Source organism: Bombina bombina, chromosome 1, assembly GCF_027579735.1.
Source record: "Bombina bombina isolate aBomBom1 chromosome 1, aBomBom1.pri, whole genome shotgun sequence".
Lineage (NCBI taxonomy): Eukaryota > Metazoa > Chordata > Amphibia > Anura > Bombinatoridae > Bombina > Bombina bombina.
In genome coordinates, this window is record NC_069499.1 from 1,570,534,061 (window position 1) to 1,570,555,118 (window position 21,058).

The 21,058-nt window shown below is 42.9% G+C and overlaps 1 protein-coding gene across 1 annotated transcript in view; it reads right to left on the reverse strand.

Annotated features, from left to right (window-relative positions):
• The window catches only part of MYH10 (myosin heavy chain 10), a gene marked incomplete in the record, with an annotated part of 607,379 nt that overhangs the window by 343,251 nt on the left and 243,070 nt on the right, over positions 1-21,058 (reverse strand).

Below are 21,058 nucleotides of genomic sequence, written 5' to 3' on the forward strand. Positions count from 1 at the left end.
TCCCTCAGGACAGAGAGATCTGGGCAAAGGCACAAAAGAGCGATTTTCTCAACTAGTAGTCAAGGTAAATCTGTTAAGACAGATTCGAAAACAGCTCCACCCCACTTACTCAGCATACACAGAGTCTCTGCTGAGATGAGACCTGGCAAAAGGAACAAAATCCAAGATGAACCATCATAACCACCAACAACGCAGAGCCAGCGATGGCCTGGAGGGCACGACCTGATGAAGCTAACTCATAACTTCACAAGTCAGATAGAATGTCTATGCAGACTAAAATAGCATCCAGGAATCCCACCCTGGTGCCTAACACCAAAGAACTCTGGTCTAAATTTCTTCCAACTCTCAGAATCGAGGAAGACCGATTAAATCCTTAATGGCCTTCCATCAGACCAGACTATGGCGATTGAATCAGAATCGTCTAAACAAGAGAATCAACTGCTAGATCTGGATTCTGGCAACTGCCAAAGATTTCCTCTGTACCTAAAGGGCTCCGAAACCTAAACGGAGGAGCAATGTACTGGAAATGCTAGTCCAGAAAAGTCAACATTAGGAACCGAACATGTTCCCTGAGGAGGAAAGAAAAGGTATAATACCCTTCCTCAACAGTGGACCTGCACTGTTCTTCCTGTACCAAGAGTAGAATGGACCTTATAGTCTCCCTCAGGAATGAGGACAAGATAAGCTTGAGGATCCCAAAAGGACGGGAGGCCCCTCGGTATGGGACCACAGAAAGAACGGTTTGGCTGATAACTCAAACCTCACTCCGTGAAAGACACCGGGAAAATGACTCCAAAGGAGAACAAGACCCGAAAGCAATGAAACCCCTCTGTCTGGAAGACAGGATCGAAAGAAGGAAACTGCTGTGGAAGGCTGAGGCTTGAAGCCTAGCTATGACCTCTAAGACCCATGGTCTGGTACATCCCTGAACCAAGCAAATTGAAGAAGCGATAGACTGTCCCCAAAACAATCCAAGATGGGACCTGGAACTGGCTCCTCTTGCCAATCTAGTTTCGGCGGGCCTCTGCTCTTCTTGGACCTATTCCAGGACAGACGGCATTCAAAAAACACTTAGAATGTTCTGACTTAGTGGAGGTCTCCTACGCTGGGCCTTAGCTGGATTAAAGGACTAATAGAAAAAAATGTGTCTCTCAGATTCGCTTTCTCATCAAACCGGTAAAACCATGGAATAGCGAAGCCATTAAATCTTTCTCTCAAGCAGAAGGAAAGATTAGCATCAGAGTCATATCTAACAGATATACAAGGCATGAACAGAAAAACCTAAAGCCCTAGCTTTGGGGCAAGTAATCTGCAAAAGACACAGATAAAAGAATTATAAACTCCAAGGCCTGAATTCTTTCAAGAAAATATCGAGGAAACCATCCCCTCGAATCGAGACAGAGATGTTGTAACAGGAAGTATCCAGAAAAAACTGCGACAACCCAATTCGTCAGTACATAAGATATCCCTCGTGATGAAACATCTTCATAAAAAGAGTTTCCTCTTATAACCAAGAGCTCCAAGATAAACTATCCTTAAAATGGAATAGTAAGACGATAGGCAAGTGCACAAAAAAGTGATAGCCAAGCAGGGACTGCATACAACCCCCATAGAGCCCAGAACCGGGAAACTTAAAAAGGAAAGAGGATCTCCGTCCATCTCCACACACCTGATTTAGGGCTCTGAAATTCAACTGGTAAATCAGTACTAGGAATCTCCAATATCGAGAGGCGTGCTACCTTAAACCTAAAGGCGAAATCGTCCTCTGCCGGAGGAGTTGAAGGAGCAAACTCCGACCCAGAAGGTCCATACTCTGAAGCCTCAGAGAGAACCGCATCCTCAGATGACTGATCGGATACAACCGTCAATTTACATGATGCTCCTTGGGCAGGAGTGCATGGATTAACCCTTCATTTGCACATAGCAATATGAGGCAAAACGGCTAAGGCCGCAGACATTGCGCAGTAACGTCTGGAGGAAAAAGGCCCCCTCCAGGTGGAGGATTAGTCGGGTACGGGGAAGCTGCGCGTGTAGGATCAGATGAATGTAGGGGTCACACCTCACGGGACGAAGCATCCTCAGATGCGGTATCCAACAACTCAACATTGGTTGATGAAAACACCCTGTTGCGGCATATGGAAAATAATTGAGAGGGCTGGATTATCCGGGCCTCCTCACAATATACACAGGTATCGAATTCAGTCGTAGAGGATTCACCCTCTAAAAAATCATAATCCTCCAAAACTATGTAACTTTATATATAGTAAAAATAAAAAAGTAAATTTATGCTTACCTGATAAATTAATTTCTTCTCTGGTACGACGAGTCCACGGATTCATCCTTTACTTGTGAGATATTATCCTCCTGCTAACAGGAAGTGGCAAAGAGCACCACAGCAGAGCTGTCTATATAGCTCCTCCCTTAGCTCCACCCCCCAGTCATTCGACCGAAGGTACAGGAAGAAAAAGGAGAAACTAAAAGGTGCAGAGGTGACTGAAGTTTAAAATCAAAAAAACATCATTTATGCTTACCCGATAAATTTATTTCTCTTGTAGTGTGTTCAGTCCACGGGTCATCCATTACTTATGGGATATATTCTCCTCCCCAACAGGAAGTTGCAAGAGGATCACCCAAGCAGAGCTGCTATATAGCTCCTCCCCTCACATGTCATATCCAGTCATTCGACCGAAACAAGACGAGAAAGGAGAAACTATAGGGTGCAGTGGTGACTGGAGTTATAATTTAAAATTTAGAACCTGCCTCAAATAGACAGGGCGGGCCGTGGACTGAACACACTACAAGAGAAATAAATTTATCAGGTAAGCATAAATTATGTTTTCTCTTGTTAAGTGTGTTCAGTCCACGGGTCATCCATTACTTATGGGATACCAATACCAAAGCTAAAGTACACGGATGATGGGAGGGACAAGGCAGGAACATTAAACAGAAGGAACCACTGCCTGTAGAACCTTTCTCCCAAAAACCGCCTCCGAAGAAGCAAAAGTGTCAAATTTCTAAAATTTGGAAAAAGTATGAAGTGAAGACCAAGTTGCAGCCTTGCAGATCTGTTCAACAGAGGCCTCATTCTTAAAGGCCCAGGTGGAAGCCACAGCTCTAGTAGAATGAGCTGCAATTCTTTCAGGAGGCTGCTGTCCAGCAGTCTCATAAGCTAAGCGTATTATGCTACAAAGCCAAAAAGAGAGAGAGGTAGCCGAAGCCCTTTGACCTCTCCTCTGTCCAGAGTAAACGACAAACAGAGAAGAAGTTTGTCGAAAATCTTTAGTTGCCTGTAAGTAGAACTTCAGAGCACGGACCACGTCTAGATTATGCAAAAGACGTTCCTTCTTTGAAGAAGGATTAGGACATAAGGATGGAACAACAATCTCTTGATTGATATTCTTGTTAGAAACAACCTTAGGTAAAAACCCAGGTTTAGTACGCAGGACTACCTTGTCTGAATGAAAGATCAGATAAGGAGAATCACAATGTAAGGCAGATAACTCAGAAACTCTTCGAGCCGAGGAAATAGCCATCAAAAACAGAACTTTCCAAGATAAAAGCTTAATATCAATGGAATGAAGGGGTTCAAACGGAACACCCTGGAGAACTTTAAGAACCAAGTTTAAGCTCCACGGAGGAGCAACAGCTTTAAACACAGGTTTAATCCTAGCCAAAGCCTGACAAAAAGCCTGGACGTCTGGATTCTCTGCCAGACGCTTGTGTAAAAGAATAGACAGAGCAGAAATCTGTCCCTTTAGTGAACTAGCGGATAAGCCCTTTTCTAAACCCTCTTGTAGAAAAGACAATATCCTAGGAATCCTAACCTTACTCCATGAGTAACTCTTGGATTCACACCAATATAAATATTTACGCCATATCTTGTGGTAAATTTTTCTGGTAACAGGTTTCCGAGCCTGTATTAATGTATCAATAACCGAATCCGAAAACCCATGCTTTGATAGAATCAAGCGTTCAATTTCCAAGCAGTCAGCCTCAGAGAAATTAGGTTTGGATGGTTGAAAGGACCCTGAATTAGAAGGTCCTGCCTCAGGGGTAGAGACCATGGTGGACAGGACGACATGTCCACTAGGTCTGCATACCAGGTCCTGTGTGGCCACGCAGGCGCTATCAGAATCACCGATGCTCTCTCCTGTTTGATCCTGGCAATCAGTCGAGGCAGTAACGGAAACGGGGGAAACACATAAGCTATGTTGAAAACCCAAGGGGCTGCTAGTGCATCTACCAGCACCGCTCCCGGGTCCCTGGACCTGGATCCGTAACAAGGAAGCTTGGCGTTCTGGCGAGATGCCATGAGATCCAGATCCGGTTTGCCCCAACGAAGAATTAGTTGGGCAAATACCTCCGGGTGAAGTTCCCACTCCCCCAGATGAAAAGTCTGGCGACTTAAAAAATCCGCCTCCCAGTTCTCCACGCCTGGGATGTAGATCGCTGACAGGTGGCAAGAGTGAGACTCTGCCCAGCGAATTAACTTCGAGACTTCCAACATCGCTAGGGAACTCCTGGTTCCCCCTTGATGGTTGATGTAAGCCACAGTCGTGATGTTGTCCGACTGACATCTGATGAACCTCAGTGTTGCCAACTGAGGCCAAGCTAGAAGAGCATTGAATATTGCCCTTAATTCTAGAATGTTTATTGGGAGGAGTTTCTCCTCCTGAGTCCACGATCCCTGAGCCTTCAGGGAGTTCCAGACTGCTCCCCAGCCTAGTAGGCTGGCATCTGTTGTTACAATCGTCCAATCTGGTCTGCGAAAGGACATTCCTTTGGACAGATGAACCCGTGATAACCACCAGAGAAGAGAATCTCTGGTCTCCTGGTCCAAATTTAGCAAAGGGGACAGATCTGAGAAATCCCCGTTCCATTGACTTAGCATGCATAGTTGCAGCGGTCTGAGATGTAGGCGCGCAAATGGCACTATGTCCATTGCCGCGACCATTAAGCCGATCACTTCCATGCACTGAGCTACTGATGGGCTTGGAATAGAGTGAAGGACACGGCAAGCATTGAGAAGCTTTGATAACCTGGACTCCGTCAGGGAAATCTTCATCTCTACAGAATCTATAAGAGTCCCTAGAAAAGGGACCCTTGTGAGTGGTAACAGAGAACTCTTTTCCACGTTCACTTTCCACCCATGCGACCTCAGAAATGCTAGAACTATCTCTGTATGAAACTTTGCATTTTGAAAACTTGACGCCTGTATCAGAATGTCGTCTAGGTATGGAGCCACCGCTATGCCTCGTGGTCTTAGTACCGCCAGAAGAGAGCCTAGAACCTTTGTAAAAATTCTCGGGGCCGTAGCTAACCCGAAGGGAAGCGCTACAAACTGGTAATGCCTGTCTAGAAAGGCAAACCTTAGGTACCGATAATGATCTTTGTGAATTGGTATGTGAAGATAGGCATCCTTTAAATCCACTGTGGTCATATATTGACCCTCTTGGATCATGGGTAGGATGGACCGAATGGTTTCCATCTTGAACGATGGAACCCTTAGGAATTTGTTTAAGATTTTTAAATCTAAGATTGGTCTGAAGGTTCCCTCTTTCTTGGGAACCACAAACAGATTTGAATAAAACCCTTGCCCCTGTTCCGTCCGCGGAACTGGGTGGATCACTCCCATCACTAAGAGGTCTTGTACACATTGTAGAAATGCCTCTTTCTTTACTAGGTTTGTTGATAACCTTGACAGATGAAACCTCCCTTGTGGAGGAGAAGTTTTGAAATCCAGAAGGTATCCCTGAGATATAATCTCCAACGTCCAGGGATCCTGTACATCTCTTGCCCAAGCCTGGGCGAAGAGAGTCTGCCCCCCACTAGATCCGTCTCCGGAAAGGGGGCCCTGACTTCATGCTGTCTTAGGGGCGGAAGTAGGCTTTCTGGCCTGCTTGCCCTTGTTCCATGACTGGTTGCCTTTCCAACCCTGTCTGTAACCCTGTAACGAGCAGTAGTTCCTTCCTGTTTTGGAGCGGAGGAAGTTGATGCTGCTCCTGCCTTGAAATTACGAAAGGCACGAAAAACATAATTTATGTAAGAACTTACCTGATAAATTCATTTCTTTCATATTAGCAAGAGTCCATGAGCTAGTGACGTATGGGATATACGTTCCTACCAGGAGGGGCAAAGTTTCCCAAACCTCAAAATGCCTATAAATACACCCCTCACCACACCCACAATTCAGTTTAACGAATAGCCAAGAAGTGGGGTGATAAAAAAGTGCGAAAGCATATAAAATAAGGAATTGGAATAATTGTGCTTTATACAAAAATCATAACCACCACAAAAAAGGGTGGGCCTCTTGGACTCTTGCTAATATGAAAGAAATGAATTTATCAGGTAAGTTCTTACATAAATTATGTTTTCTTTCATGTAATTAGCAAGAGTCCATGAGCTAGTGACGTATGGGATAATGATTACCCAAGATGTGGATCTTTCCACGCAAGAGTCACTAGAGAGGGAGGGATAAAATAAAGACAGCCAATTCCTGCTGAAAATAATCCACACCCAAAATAAAGTTTAATGAAAAACATAAGCAGAAGATTCAAACTGAAACCGCTGCCTGAAGTACTTTTCTACCAAAAACTGCTTCAGAAGAAGAAAATACATCAAAATGGTAGAATTTAGTAAAAGTATGCAAAGAGGACCAAGTTGCTGCTTTGCAAATCTGATCAATCGAAGCTTCATTCCTAAACGCCCAGGAAGTAGAAACTGACCTAGTAGAATGAGCTGTAATCCTTTGAGGCGGAGTTTTACCCGACTCAACATAGGCAAGATGAATTAAAGATTTCAACCAAGATGCCAAAGAATTGGCAGAAGCTTTCTGGCCTTTTCTAGAACCGGAAAAGATAACAAATAAACTAGAAGTCTTTCGGAAAGACTTAGTAGCTTCAACATAATATTTCAAAGCTCTAACAACATCCAAAGAATGTAACGATTTCTCCTTAGAATTCTTAGGATTAGGACATAATGAAGGAACCACAATTTCTCTACTAATGTTTTTGGAATTCACAACTTTAGGTAAAAATTCAAAAGAAGTTCGCAACACTGCCTTATCCTGATGAAAAATCAGAAAAGGAGACTCACAAGAAAGAGCAGATAATTCAGAAACTCTTCTGGCAGAAGAGATTGCCAAAAGGAACAAAACTTTCCAAGAAAGTAATTTAATGTCCAATGAATGCATAGGTTCAAACGGAGGAGCTTGAAGAGCCCCTAGAACCAAATTCAAACTCCAAGGAGGAGAAATTGACTTAATGAAGGTTTTATACGAACCAAAGCTTGTACAAAACAATGAATATCAGGAAGATTAGCAATCTTTCTGTGAAAAAGAACAGAAAGAGCAGAGATTTGTCCTTTCAAGGAACTTGCTGACAAACCTTTATCTAAACCATCCTGAAGAAACTGTAAAATTCTTTGAATTCTAAAAGAATGCCAAGAAAAATGATGAGAAAGACACCAAGAAATATAAGTCTTCCAGACTCTATAATATATCTCTCTGGATACAGATTTACGAGCCTGTAACATAGTATTAATCACAGAGTCAGAGAAACCTCTTTGACTAAGAATCAAGCGTTCAATCTCCATACCTTTAAATTTAAGGATTTGAGATCCTGATGGAAAAAAGGACCTTGCGACAGAAGGTCTGGTCGTAGCGGAAGAGTCCACGGATGGCAAGAGGCCATCCGGACAAGATCCGCATACCAAAACCTGTGAGGCCATGCCGGAGCGACCAGCAGAACAAACGAGCATTCCTTCAGAATCTTGGAGATTACTCTTGGAAGAAGAACTAGAGGCGGAAAGATATAGGCAGGATGATACTTCCAAGGAAGTGACAATGCATCCACTGCTTCCGCTTGAGGATCCCTGGATCTGGACAGATACCTGGGAAGTTTCTTGTTTAGATGAGAGGCCATCAGATCTATTTCTGGAAGTCCCCACATTTGAACAATCTGAAGAAATACCTCTGGGTGAAGAGACCATTCGCCCGGATGTAACGTTTGGCGACTGAGATAATCCGCTTCCCAATTGTCTATACCTGGGATATGAACCGCAGAGATTAGACAGGAGCTGGATTCCGCCCAAACCAGAATTCGAGATACTTCTTTCATAGCCAGAGGACTGAGTCCCTCCTTGATGATTGATGTATGCCACAGTTGTGACATTGTCTGTCTGAAAACAAATGAACAATTCTCTCTTCAGAAGAGGCCAAGACTGAAGAGCTCTGAAAATTGCACGGAGTTCCAAAATATTGATCGGTAATCTCACCTCCTGAGATTCCCAAACTCCTTGTGCCGTCAGAGATCCCCACACAGCTCCCCAACCTGTGAGACTTGCATCTGTTGAAATTACAGTCCAGGTCGGAAGCACAAAAGAAGCCCCCTGAATTAAACGATGGTGATCTGTCCACCACGTTAGAGAGTGTCGTACAATCGGTTTTAAAGATATTAATTGAGATATCTTTGTGTAATCCCTGCACCATTGATTCAGCATACAGAGCTGAAGAGGTTGCATGTGAAAACGAGCAAAGGGGATCGCGTCCGATGCAGCAGTCATAAGACCTAGAATTTCCATGCATAAGGCTACCGAAGGGAATGATTGAGACAAGCTGAAATCAATTTTAGACGTCTCTTGTCTGTTAAAGACAGAGTCATGGACACTGAATCTATCTGGAAACCCAGAAAAGTTACCCTTGTCTGAGGAATCAATGAACTTTTTGGTAAATTGATCCTCCAACCATGATCTTGAAGAAACAACACAAGTCGATTCGTATGAGATTCTGCTAAATGTAAAGACTGAGCAAGTACCAAGATATCGTCCAAATAAGGAAATACCACAATACCCTGTTCTCTGATTACAGACAGAAGGGCACCGAGAACTTTTGTAAAAATTCTTGGAGCTGTAGCTAGGCCAAACGGCAGAGCCACAAACTGGTAATGCTTGTCCAGAAAAGAGAATCTCAGGAACTGATAATGATCTGGATGAATCGGAATATGCAGATAAGCATCCTGTAAATCTATTGTGGACATATAATGCCCTTGCTGAACAAAAGGCAAGATAGTCCTTACAGTTACCATTTTGAACGTTGGTATCCTTACATAACGATTCAATATTTTTAGATCCAGAACTGGTCTGAAGGAATTCTCCTTCTTTGGTACAATGAAGAGATTTGAATAAAACCCCATCCCCTGTTCCAGAACTGGAACTGGCATAATTACTCCAGCCAACTCTAGATCTGAAACACAATTCAGAAATGCTTGAGCTTTCACTGGATTTACTGGGACACGGGAAAGAAAAAATCTCTTTGCAGGAGGTCTCATCTTGAAACCAATTCTGTACCCTTCTGAAACAATGTTCTGAATCCAAAGATTGTGAACAGAATTGATCCAAATTTCTTTGAAAAAACGTAACCTGCCCCCTACCAGCTGAGCTGGAATGAGGGCCGCACCTTCATGTGGACTTAGAAGCAGGCTTTGCCTTTCTAGAAGGCTTGGATTTATTCCAGACTGGAGATGGTTTCCAAACTGAAACTGCTCCTGAGGATGAAGGATTAGGCTTTTGTTCTTTGTTGAAACGAAAGGAAAGAAAACGATTATTAGCCCTGTTTTTACCCTTAGATTTTTTATCCTGTGGTAAAAAAGTTCCTTTCCCACCAGTAACAGTTGAGATAATGGAATCCAACTGAGAACCAAATAATTTGTTACCCTGGAAAGAAATGGAAAGTAGAGTTGATTTAGAAGCCATATCAGCATTCCAAGTTTTAAGCCATAAAGCTCTTCTAGCTAAAATAGCTAGAGACATAAACCTGACATCAACTCTGATAATATCAAAAATGGCATCACAGATAAAATTATTAGCATGCTGAAGAAGAATAATAATATTATGAGAATCATGATCTGTTACTTGTTGCGCTAAAGTCTCCAACCAAAAAGTTGAAGCTGCAGCAACATCAGCCAAAGATATAGCAGGTCTAAGAAGACTACCTGAACACAGATAAGCTTTTCTTAGAAAGGATTCAATTTTCCTATCTAAAGGATCTTTAAACGAAGTACCATCTGACGTAGGAATAGTAGTACGTTTAGCAAGGGTAGAAATAGCCCCATCAACTTTAGGGATTTTGTCCCAAAATTCTAATCTGTCAGACGGCACAGGATATAATTGCTTAAAACGTTTAGAAGGAGTAAATGAATTACCCAATTTATCCCATTCTCTGGAAATTACTTCAGAAATAGCATTAGGAACAGAAAAAACTTCTGGAATAACCACAGGAGATTTAAACACCTTATCTAAACGTTTAGAATTAGTATCAAGAGGACCAGAATCCCCTATTTCTAAAGCAATTAGTACTTCTTTAAGTAAAGAACGAATAAATTCCATTTTAAATAAATATGAAGATTTATCAGCATCAATCTCTGAGACAGAATCCTCTGAACCAGAAGAGTCATCAGAATGATGATGTTCATTTAAAAATTCATCTGTAGAGAGAGAAGTTTTAAAAGATTTTTTATGTTTACTAGAAGGAGAAATAACAGACATAGCCTTCTTGATAGATTCAGAAACAAAATCTCTTATGTTATCAGGAACATTCTGCACCTTAGATGTTGAGGGAACTGCAACAGGCAATGGTACATTACTAAAGGAAATATTATCTGCTTTAACAAGTTTGTCATGACAATTAATACAAACAACAGCCGGAGGAATAGCTACCAAAAGTTTACAGCAGATACACTTAGCTTTGGTAGTTCCAGCACTAGACAGCGATTTTCCTGAAGTATCTTCTGACTCAGATGCAACGTGAGACATCTTGCAATATGTAAGAGAAAAAACAACATATAAAGCAAAATTGATCAAATTCCTTAAATGACAGTTTCAGGAATGGGAAAAAATGCCAATAAACAAGCTTCTAGTAACCAGAAGCAAAGAAAAAATCAGACTGAAATAATGTGGAGACAAAAGCGACGCCCATATTTTTTGGCGCCAAATAATCCGCCCACATTGTTTGGCGCCTAAATGCTTTTTGGCGCAAAAAATGACGCCACATCCGGAACGCCGACATTTTTGGCGGAAAAGGACGTCAAAAAATGACGCAACTTCCGGCGACACGTATGACGCCGGAAACAGAAAAGATTTTTTGCGCCAAAAAAGTCCGCGCCAAGAATGACGCAATAAAATGAAGCATTTTCAGCCCCCGCGAGCCTAACAGCCCACAGGGAAAAAAAGTCAAATTTTTAAGGTAAGAAAAAATGATTGATTCAAACGCATTATCCCAAATATGAAACTGACTGTCTGAAAATAAGGAATGTTGAACATTCTGAGTCAAGGCAAATAAATGTTTGAATACATATATTTAGAACTTTATAAATAAAGTGCCCAACCATAGCTTAGAGTGTCACAGTAAATAAGATTTACTTACCCCAGGACACTCATCTACACGTTTGTAGAAAGCCAAACCAGTACTGAAACGAAAATCAGCAGAGGTAATGGTATATAAATAAGAGTATATCGTCGATCTGAAAAGGGAGGTAAGAGATGAATCTCTACGACCGATAACAGAGAACCTATGAAATAGACCCCGTAGAAGGAGATCACTGCATTCAAATAGGCAATACTCTCCTCACATCCCTCTGACATTCACTGCACGCTGAGAGGAAAACCGGGCTCCAACTTGCTGCGGAGCGCATATCAACGTAGAATCTAGCACAAACTTACTTCACCACCTCCATAGGATGCAAAGTTTGTAAAACTGAATTGTGGGTGTGGTGAGGGGTGTATTTATAGGCATTTTGAGGTTTGGGAAACTTTGCCCCTCCTGGTAGGAATGTATATCCCATACGTCACTAGCTCATGGACTCTTGCTAATTACATGAAAGAAATTAGACTGTTTGGCCTTCGATTTGGCCCTGTCCTGAGGAAGGGTGTGGCCCTTACCTCCAGTAATGTCAGCAATAATTTCCTTCAAGCCGGGCCCGAATAAGGTCTGCCCTTTGAAAGGAATGTTTAGTAGTTTAGACTTAGAAGTTACATCTGCTGACCAGGATTTAAGCCAAAGCGCTCTGCGCGCCTGTATGGCGAATCCAGAATTTTTAGCCGTAAGTTTGGTTAAATGCACTACGGCATCCGAAACAAACGCATTAGCCAGCTTAAGGGTTCTAATCTTGCTCAAAGACTCATCCAATGGTGCTGTGCGAATTGCCTCTTCCAGAGACTCAAACCAGAATGCCGCTGCAGCAGTGACAGGCGCAATGCATGCAAGAGGCTGTAATATAAAACCATGTTGAATAAACATTTTCTTAAGATAACCCTCTAATTTTTTATCCATTGGATCTGAGAAAGCACAGCTATCCTCCACCGGGATAGTGGTACGCTTGGCTAAAGTAGAAACTGCTCCCTCCACCTTAGGGACCGTCTGCCATAAGTCTCGTGTGGTGGCGTCTATAGGGAACATTTTTCTAAATATCGGAGGAGGGGAAAAAGGCACACCGGGTCTATCCCACTCCTTACTAATAATCTCTGTAAGTCTCTTTGGTATAGGAAAAACGTCAGTACACACCGGCACCGCGTAGTATTTATCCAGCTTACATAATTTCTCTGTGATTGCCACCGTGTCACAATCATTCAGAGCCGCTAACACCTCCCCTAGCAACACGCGGAGGTTCTCAAGCTTAAATTTAAAATTTGAAATTTCTGAATCCGGTCTCCCCGAATCAGAACCGTCACCCACAGAATGAAGCTCTCCGTCCTCATGTTCTGCAAATTGTGACGCAGTATCAGACATGGCTCTCGTGTCATTGGCGCGCTCTGTCCTTAACCCAGAACTGTCGCGCTTGCCTCTTAACTCTGGCATATTGTATAATACTTCTTTCATAACATTAGCCATATCATGTAAAGTGATTTGTAAGGGCCTTGATGTACTTGGCGCCTCAATCTCACGCACCTCCCGAGCGGGAGACGAAGGTACTGACACGTGAGGAGAGTTAGACGGCATAACTGCCCCCTCGTTGTCTGGTGATAATTTTTTAAGCGGTACCGATTGATTTTTCAAAGTAACATCAATACAATTGGTATACATATTTCTATTGGGCTCCACAACGGCTTATAAACATAATGAACAAGGAGATTCCTCTGTATCAGACATGTTTAAACAGACTAGCAATGAAGCTAGCAAGCTTGGAAAATACTTTCAATAAGTTTGCAAGCAATATAAAAAACTCTGCAGCGCTTTTAAAAAACACAGTTGAGTAACTAAAAAATAATTCAGTTATAGTCAATTCTTTAAACGTATTAATTAGCAGAGGATTGCACCCATTAGCAACCGGATGATTAACCCCTCAGTACCCAAAAAAACGGATATCAAATTAATATTAAACGTTTTTATCACAGTCTAACACATTGTCACAGGTCTGCTGTGACTGATTACCTCCCTCAAAAAACGAATTTTGAAGACCCCTGAGCTCTCTAGAGACGTCCTGGATCAAGGAGGAAGAAGCAGGAAGACTGTGCTAGAATTTTAAGTGCGCAACAAGGCGCTAAAAAGAGGCCCCTCCCGCTCATTTACAACGGTGGGAGACCTGATATAACGGTTTCTATGCAGAAATATACGTTCGCCATGTGGAAAAAAATTCATGCCCAAAGGATTTATCACCAAAGTACCTCACAAAACGAATAACATGCCAGTAAACGTTTTAAAAATAAACTTCTTTAAATGTCATGCAAAGTTATTACTAAGCCTGCAACCAGTCGCTACCACTGCAGATAAGGCTTAAGCATTATTTCAGTATTAACAGTATTTTAACAGTCAAATTCTAGTCCCTAGAAAATAACTCTACTGTGCATACATTTATCAGCCTGATACCAGTCATTACTACTGCATTTAAGGCTGTACTTACATCATACGGGTAACAGCAGTATTTTCTTAGTCAATTCCATTCCCAGAAAATATTGTACTGCACATACCTCATTTGCGGTGGACCCCGCATGCTATTCCCATTTTCTGAAGTTACCCCACTCCTCAGAATGTCGAGAACAGCCAGTGGATCTTAGTTACGCCTGCTAAGATCATAGAAAACGCAGGCAGTTTCTTCTTCCAAATACTGCCTGAGATAGAAAAACTGCACACTCCGGTGCCATTTAAAATAACAAATTTTTGATTGAAGAAAAATTAAGTAAAAACTCCAACTCCTCCCGCGACCTCCTTCTTTGTTGAGGGTTGCAAGAGAATGACTGGATATGACATGTGAGGGGAGGAGCTATATAGCAGCTCTGCTTGGGTGATCCTCTTGCAACTTCCTGTTGGGGAGGAGAATATATCCCATAAGTAATGGATGACCCGTGGACTGAACACACTTAACAAGAGAAATATAATCTGTCTTAAAATGACAGGGCGAGCCGTGGACTCGTACCATAGAAGAAATTAATTTATCAGGTAAGCATAAATTTACTTTTCTTCTATAAGATACGACGAGTCCACGGATTCATCCTTTACTTGTGGGATACAATACCAAAGCTACAGGACACGGATGAACGGGAGAGACAAGACAGATGGTTAAACAGAAGGCACCACTGCTTGAAGAACTTTTCTCCCAAAAATAGCCTCCGAAGAAGCAAAAGTATAAAATTTGTAAAATTTGTAAAAGGTATGAAGGGAAGACTAAGTCGCAGCCTTACAAATCTGTTCAACAGAAGCATAATTTTTAAAAGCCCATGTGGAAGCCACTGCTCTAGTAGAGTGAGCTGTAATCCTTTCAGGAGGCTGCTGTCTAGCAGTCTCATATGCCAAACGGATGATGCTTTTCAGCCAAAAAGAAAGAGAGGTAGCCGTAGCTTTTTGACTTCTAAGTTTTCCAGAACAGGCAACAAACAAAGAAGATGTTTGATGGAAATCTTTGGTTGCTTGCGAGTAAAACTTCAAAGCACGAACCACGTCCAAGTTGTGCAACAGACGCTCCTTCTTAGAGGAAGGATTAGGACAAAGAGAAGGAACAACAATTTCCTGATTCATATTCCTATTAGTAACAACCTTAGGAATGAATCCAGGTTTGGTACGCAAAACCACCTTATCAGCATGGAAAACCAGATAAGGCGAGTCGCATTGCAATCCAGATAGTTCAGAAACTCGAAATTAGAGCCGAAGAGATAGCAACTAAAAACAGAACTTTCCAAGATAGAAGCTTAAAGGGACAGTCTAGGCCAAAATAAACTTTCATGATTCAGATAGAGCATATAATTTTTAACAATTTTCCAATTTACTTTTATCGCCAATTTTGCTTTGTTCTCTTGGTATTCTTAGTTGAAAGCTTAACCTAGCATGTTCATATGCTAATTTCTTAGACCTTGAAGCCCACCTCTTCCAGATTGCATTTTAACAGTTTTCCACCACTAGAGGGTGTTAGCTCACGTATTTCATATAGATAACACTGTTCTCGTGCACGAGAAGTTATCTGGGAGCAGGCACTGATTGGCTAGACTGCAAGTCTGTCAAAATAACTGAAAAAAGGGGCAGTTTGCAGAGGCTTAGATACAAGATAATCACAGAGGTTAAAAGTATATTATTATAACTGTGTTGGTTATGCAAAACTGGAAAATGGGTAATAAAGGGATTATTTATCTTTTAAAACAATAAAAATTCTGGTGTAGACTGTCCCTTTAATATCTATGGAATGCATAGGTTCAAACGGAACCCCTTGAAGAACTTTAAGAACTAAATTCAAACTCCATTGCGGAGCAACAGGTTTAAACACAGGCTTGATTCTAACTAAAGCCTGACAGAACGACTGAACGTCTGGAACATCTGCCAGACGCTTGTGCAGTAGAATTGATAAAGCAGATATCGGTCGCTTTACGGAACTCGCTGATAGCCCCTTCTCCAATCCTTCTTGGAGAAAGGACAAAATCCTAGGAATCCTGATCTTACTCAATGAGTAGCCTTTTGAATTCGCACCGATAAAGATATTTACGCCATATCTTATGATAAATTTTCCTAGTGACAGGCTTTCGAGCCTGAATCAAGGTATCTATGACCGACTCAGAGAACCCTCGCTTGGATAAAATCAAGCGTTCAATCTCCAAGCAGTCAGCCGCAGAGAATCTAGATTTGGATGCTGGAACGGACCTTGAATCAGAAGGTCCTGTCTCAGTGGCAGAGTCCATGGTGGAAGAGATGACATGTCCACCAGGTCTGCATACCAAGTCCTGCGTGGCCACGCAGGTGCTATCAAAATCACTGAGGCTCTCTCCTGTTTGATTCTGGCAATCAGACGAGGAAGGAGAGGAAATGGTGGAAACACATAAGCCAGGTTGAACGACCAGGGTACTGCTAGAGCATCTATCAGTACTGCCTGAGGATCCCTTGACCTGGACTCGTAACAAGGAAGTTTGGTGTTCTAACGAGATGCCATCAGATCCAATTCTTGTGTGCCCCATTGCTGAATCAATTGTGCAAACACCTCCGGATGGAGTTCCCACTCCCCCGGATGAAAAGTCTGACGACTTAGAAAATCCTCTTCCCAGATCTCCACTCCTGGGATATAGATTGCTGATAGATGGCACGAGTGAGTCTCTGCCCATCGAATTATTTTGGTAACCTCTATCATCGCTAGAGAACTCTGTTCCCCCTGATGATTGATATATGCTACAGTCGTGATATTGCCCGACTGGAATCTTATGAATCTGGCAAAAGCCAGCTGAGGCCACACCTGAAGCGCGTTGAAAATCGCTCTCAGTTCTAGAAAATTTATCGGGAGGAGAGCTTCCTCCTGAGTCCACAAACCCTATGCTTTCAGGGAATTCCAGACTGCACCCCAGCCCAATAGGCTGGCGTCCGTTGTCACTATGACCCATGCTGGCCTGCGGAAACACATTCCCTGGGACAGATGATCCTGTGACAACCACAAAAGAAGAGTCTCTGGTCTCTTAATCCAGATTTATCTGAGGCAATACATCTGCATAATCCCCATTCCACTGTTTGAGCATGCATAGTTGCAGTGGTCTGAGATGCAAGCGAGCAAACGGAACTATGTCCATTGCCGCTACCATTAGACCGATTACCTCCATACACCGAGCCACTGATGGTCGAGGAATGGAATGAAGAGCTCGGCAGGTGGTTAAAATCTTTGATTTCCTGACCTCCGTCAGAAAAATTTTCATGTCCACGAATCTATCAGAGTTCCCAGGAATGGAACTCTGAGAGGGATAAGTGAACTCTTTTTTACGTTCACCTTCCACCTGTGAGATCTTAGAAAAGCCAACACGATGTCCGTGTGAGATTTGGCTAGTTGGTAAGTCGACGCCTGAAATAAGATATCGTCCAGATAAGGCGCCACAGCTATGCCCCGCGGCCTTAGAACCGCCAGAAGGGACCCTAGCACCTTTGTGAAAATTCTGGGAGCTGTGGCCAACTCGAAGGGAAGAGCCACAAACTGGTAATGCTTGTCCAGAAAGGCGAACCTGAGGAACTGGTGATGATCTTTGTGGATAGGGATGTGTAGATACGCATCCTTTAAGTCCACGGTGGTCATATATTGACCCTCCTGGATCATTGGTAAAATAGTCCGAATGGTCTCCATCTTGGGACTCTGAGGAATTTGTTTAGGATCTTGAAATCTAAAATTGGTCTGAAGGTTCCCTCTTTTTTGGGAACCACAAACAGATTGGAGTAGAACCCCTGCCCCTGTTCTGTTTTCGGAACTGGCAGATCACTCCCATGGTATATAGGTCTTCTACACAGCGTAAGAACACCTCTGTTTTTGTCTGGTTTACAGACAATTGAGAAAGATGGAATCTGCCCCTTGGAGGAGAATCTTTGAAATCTAGAAGATACCCCTGGGTTACGATTTCTAAAGCCCAGGAGTCCTGAACGTCTCTTGCCCAAGCCTGAGCAAAGAGAGAAAGTCTGCCCCCTACTAGATCTGGTCCCGGATCGGGGGATACCTCTTCATGCTGTCTGGGTGGCAGCAGCGGGCTTCTTGGCCTGTTTACCTTTGTTCCAAGTCTGGTTAGGTCTCCAGACTGACTTGGATTGGGCAAAATTCCCCTTTTGCTTTGCAGCAGGGGAAGAAGCAGAGGGACCACCTTTGAAGATTCGAAAGGAATGAAAATTATTCTGTTTGGTCCTCATCTTATTTGTCTTATCCTGAGGAAGGGCATGGCCTTTCCCTCCAGTGATGTCTGAAATGATCTCTTTGAGTTCAGGCCCGTATAGGGTCTTACCCCTGAATGGGATGGCTAAAAGCTTAGATTTTAATGACACATCAGCAGACCAGGACTTAAGCCATAACGCTCTATGCGCTAAAATGGCGAAACCTGAATTCTTTGCCGCTAATTTAGCCAGTTGAAAAGCGGCATCTGTAATGAAAGAATTAGCTAGTTTGAGAGCCCTAATTCTATCCAGAATATTATCTAATGGGGTCTCAACCTGAAGAGCCTCCTCCAGAGCCTCGAACCAAAAAGCAGCTGCAGTAGTTACAGGAACAATGCACGCTATAGGCTGGAGGAGAAAACCCTGATGAACAAATATTTTCTTCAGGAGACCCTCTAATTTTTTATCCATAGGATCTTTGAAAGCACAACTGTCCTCAATAGGTATAGTTGTACGCTTAGCCAGGGTAGAAATAGCTCCCTCCACCTTAGGGACCGTCTGCCATGAGTCCCGCATGGTGTCTGATATGGGAAACATTTTCTTAAAAGTAGGAGGGGGAGCGAACGGAATACCTGATCTATCCCACTCCTTAGTAACAATGTCCGAAATCCTCTTAGGGACCGGAAAAACATCAGTGTAGGCAGGAACCTCTAGAAATCTGTCCATTTTACACAATTTCTCTGGAACTACAATAGGGTCACAATCATCCAGAGACGCTAAAACCTCCCTGAGCAACAAGCGGAGGTGTTCTAGTTTAAATTTAAAAGCGGTCATATCTGAGTCTGTCTGAGGGAACATCTTTCCTGAATCAGAAATCTCTCCCTCAGACGGCAAATCCCTCACCCCCAACTCAGAAGATTGTGAGGGTACATCGGATATGGCTAATAAAGCGTCCGAGGACTCAGCATTTGCTCTCACACCAGACCTACTGCGCTTCCCCTGCAACCCAGGCAGCTTAGATAAAACCTCTGTGAGGGTAGTATTCATAATTGCGGCCATATCATCCATCTGCTGCCTGAGAGTAAATAGTACACACCGGTACCATTTAAAACAAAAAACTCTTGCTTGAAGAAATTAAAAACTAATATTTTATCACCTCTTTCACTTTACCCTTCCTAGTACTTAGAGTAGGCAAAGAGAATGACTGCGGGGTGGAGCTAAGGGAGGAGCTATATAGACAGCTCTGCTGTGGTGCTCTTTGCCCCTTCCTGTTAGCAGGAGGATAATATCCCACAAGTAAAGGATGAATCCGTGGACTCGTCGTACCTTATAGAAGAAAACAACTGGCACCTATATCCCCAATGGCTGGGGCAGTCACCATCTCCTATGACCCAGACAGTGTAGAGAAACTCGCTCCTGTCCATAGTCACACAATCAGGAATAGGAAATGGAAACCGTGACCACTCCCGGTCACACGGTGCGCAATGCAGGAAAAGTGTGCTAAGTCTAATAAAACTGTGCAACTCCCAAAGTAAAAACAACCTGTATGTTCCATATCAGCCTATGAGCCTAAAACATCTTACACATAGAAGCAGCATAAATCACAAACAATTATGATTAACACCCCCACTGTTCAATGATCGCCCTCAGGAGATATTAACCTTTGATTCCATAAAGATAAAGGAAGCTAACTGTGACCCGGTCTTCTAGCGTTAATATTTATGTATAAAAAATGAAACGATCATAACAGAATCTATGCCGTGGAGCAGAAACACGGTCCTTCAAGTGTGACAGACTGTAGCATTGCTTCTGACATGGACTTGAGTCAAGAAAAGCAGGCAGCGAAACTCGTCAACGCTGATTACTTAGGAGCTGTTTATAGGAGTCTGGAAGGTCACACAAAAAGACTCTCCCTGCATCTCCAGACTAACTTTCATCAATGCTCTCACTGAGAGGCTGACAAGAGTACTTAAAACTCCAGTCCCATATCGAAGGGTAGATACCCTTCCAAATGAACTTCTGACACTTCTCTGCCAACCTCCTGTGACGAAAGGCAAAAAATGACTGGGGGATGAGGGAAGTGGGGGAGGTATTTAAGCATTTGGCTGGGGTGTCTTTGCCTCCTCTTGGTGGCCAGGTTCAGTATTTCCCACAAGTAAGGAATGCAGCTGTGGATTCTCCCTGTATTAAGAAGGAAATGGCACACTAACCAGTGGATTAGCGGCGATGCCCACATTTCACCTGGGAGAGTGGTGGCATCTCCGCATTGGGAGAAGAGAACCACTGCCTGGGTTGAACTCCTGCCTACCATTCTGCCCTCATTTGTAGTTTCTCTGAGGAGAAAATGGGTCTCAAATCGTTCATGAGAAACGTCATGAAACTCTGTATTTCGGGAATTCACTTCACTCCTTAATGGAGGTAAAAAAATGACTGCGAGGTTATGGGAAAGTGGGAGAAATTAAAATCCGTTATGTTGGGTGTTTATGCCTCCTCCTATTGGACTGGGGTCTAATCTGACATGTAATGGTTTGTGGACTCTCGCCATATTATGAAATAAATGTTTTTATTAAGGAAAAACCTTTAAACTTAGTAAATGCGCATTTACAGACATCAGGCTGGTTAAGAGTTAAAACCCCCTTTGAATAGATAGAATTTCTTCTCCTGACACATTATCTCAGCTCTAAGTTATTTTACTTGTGAAGCAGTGGCAGGATAAAATTCTTTAGCTCTGAGCCCACCCTGGCAGCTGCACACTGGACATCTTCAGCACACTGGTATGTGTATGGCACATCTGCTTAATTCAGTCAATTCAGTCCTTATGGGGCAGACAGACCCACACATTCTATACACGTCAGCAAGATCTGCCCCGAAGTGAAGCGATAAACACTAGATGTAGCGGTGTTTACAGGCATATTGTGAACAAACAAGGCAGGGCCATCTATATTCTGCATTATATACACATGGCTCTTCCACTTTAGA